Source organism: Mastomys coucha, unplaced genomic scaffold, assembly GCF_008632895.1.
Source record: "Mastomys coucha isolate ucsf_1 unplaced genomic scaffold, UCSF_Mcou_1 pScaffold11, whole genome shotgun sequence".
Lineage (NCBI taxonomy): Eukaryota > Metazoa > Chordata > Mammalia > Rodentia > Muridae > Mastomys > Mastomys coucha.
The window spans coordinates 18,334,918-18,336,855 of NW_022196893.1; the positions used below are offsets into that span (position 1 = coordinate 18,334,918).

The 1,938-nt window shown below is 41.9% G+C and overlaps 1 long non-coding RNA gene across 1 annotated transcript in view; it reads left to right on the plus strand.

Annotated features, from left to right (window-relative positions):
• The first annotated feature begins 243 nt into the window (after positions 1-243).
• The window catches only part of LOC116081729, a 9,734-nt gene continuing 8,039 nt past the window's right edge, over positions 244-1,938 (plus strand). Inside the window, exon 1 of the long non-coding RNA XR_004114983.1 lies at positions 244-351. This is a non-coding gene — a long non-coding RNA (uncharacterized LOC116081729). The remainder of the gene's footprint in view (positions 352-1,938) is intronic.

Genomic DNA, 1,938 nt, shown 5'->3' on the forward strand with positions numbered 1-1,938 from the left:
CACATAATAGCCTTTATCCTGAAGTTAGTCTCTGGTTTAAAGCACTTTGTCTAGTGTTAGTCTCACCTTTCCTAATGGTCTCTGTTAAGTAATGCTGTGGGCTGTGTATTATCCTCCCAATCTCAGATCCCCATGTTCAAGCCATCTGTGTGACTGGGGTGGCAGTGGAGTGACAATGGTTGAGTTGTGACATAAGGGTGGGCTGTAGCTCCACAGGGCCATAGAGTGATCATATGAGAACATGTGAGCAGGAGGAGCATCTGCGATCACAACGCGAAAGCAATAAAGAAGCTGTCAATGAAGCCCTGATGTCCAACTTCTGGACTATGAGCAGCGAGAAATAAGTATTGTGTAAGCTTCTCGGGCTCTAGCATTTCATTAGGGCTGTCTTTTCTATTACATTTAAGTTTAGAGATATTTAAAATATGAGAATATGTGTCTTGCAAACAGTATGTGTTTGAGTCATGTTATATGTAAGTGTGATGACCTGTGCCTTTGATTTGTATTTATCTGAGTATTTGTGTGAGCATATGTGTGTGTGTGTGTGTGTGTGTGTGTGTTTGTACACACGCACGCAGATATGCACATGTCACAATGTGTGTGTGGTGGTCAGAAGACAACCTCAAGTGTTAGTTAGTCCTCACCTTCAGCCTTTCTGAATCAGTTCTTAGGTTTACCATTCCATACTTCAGGCCAGCTGGCCCAAGGGCTTCTGGCGACTCTCCTGTCTGGACCTCCCATCTTACCTTAGGAGTACTGAGATTGCAGATGTGTGTTCTCACATCTGGCTGTGTGTGGGCTGTTGGAATAAGAACTTAAGTCATTGCATTTCCATCACAAGTGCTTTGCCCAGGGAGTCATCTGTCCAGCCCAGATGAGTACCTTTCAATGTGAAGGCCCCACTAATTAGTGTCAGTGTTAGGGTGATTAGTAACATCACAAGGCTGATTTTATCATGCTTCTCTTGGGTTTAAATTTTCCTGCTTCCTCATTTTTCCATGCTAGAAAATTATTTTCTGTCCTTTAAAGATATAAGCAGTGAGTTTGGGTGCATCTTTACCTGCATTATCAGCTTGCCACTGGTAATTCTGAGTAATCAGGTCAGCAGTGGCTTTAGGTTTATGGTTCACACCATTAACACACCACTCAACATCCCATTGACCAGGTGGGTCATATCCTGTGCAGGCAAACCTTAAGGCAGGCAGCCATTTCTCTCACCTGCCTACTGCTATTAAGACTTCAATTGCAGATGCTATGAAGCTTGAATGCCACATTTTGTTTACACCAGTGGTTCTCAACCTTCTTAATTCTGTTTAGTACAGTTTCTCATGTTGTGGCAATCCCCAACTATAAAATCATTTTGTTGCTACTTCATATCTTTAATTTTGCTACTGTAATGAATTGTAATGTTAACATCTGACATGCAGGATATATATGTGATCTCTATGGAATGGTCTTTCTTGCTAATTACAAGTTGAAAATCACTGGCTTACATGATAAAACACTGAGGTAATAGAAACTGTTAATACAATTTCTGCCTTGTCTCCACTTCTTTGCATAGATTTTCTTTCCAAGCTCCTGTTATTTTCCTTGTTCTCAAAGGAATTTTTAAAGCATTCTGGTGGCATAGGTCTTTAGGTGAAGGTCATGCTTGGCCTTCTGGTGTCTGGAACATATCTTGCCTCCCTTTTTAAGGTTATTATGATTCATTTTAAAGGTAGCACTGCTAAAATAAGCACATTGTCTTGCAAAGAATGAGGGCTAAGGCTTGGGGAGTCATAGGCTCCTTTGATATATGCTAATGAGTAGGCACTGCAGTGAATCTGCACTTAAAGCACGAGTCCATTCCCTCTAGCCCATATCTGCTTGCCTGAGTCATTCCCTCTAGCCCATATCTGCTTGCCTGAGTCCATTCCCTCTAGCCCATATCTGCTTGCC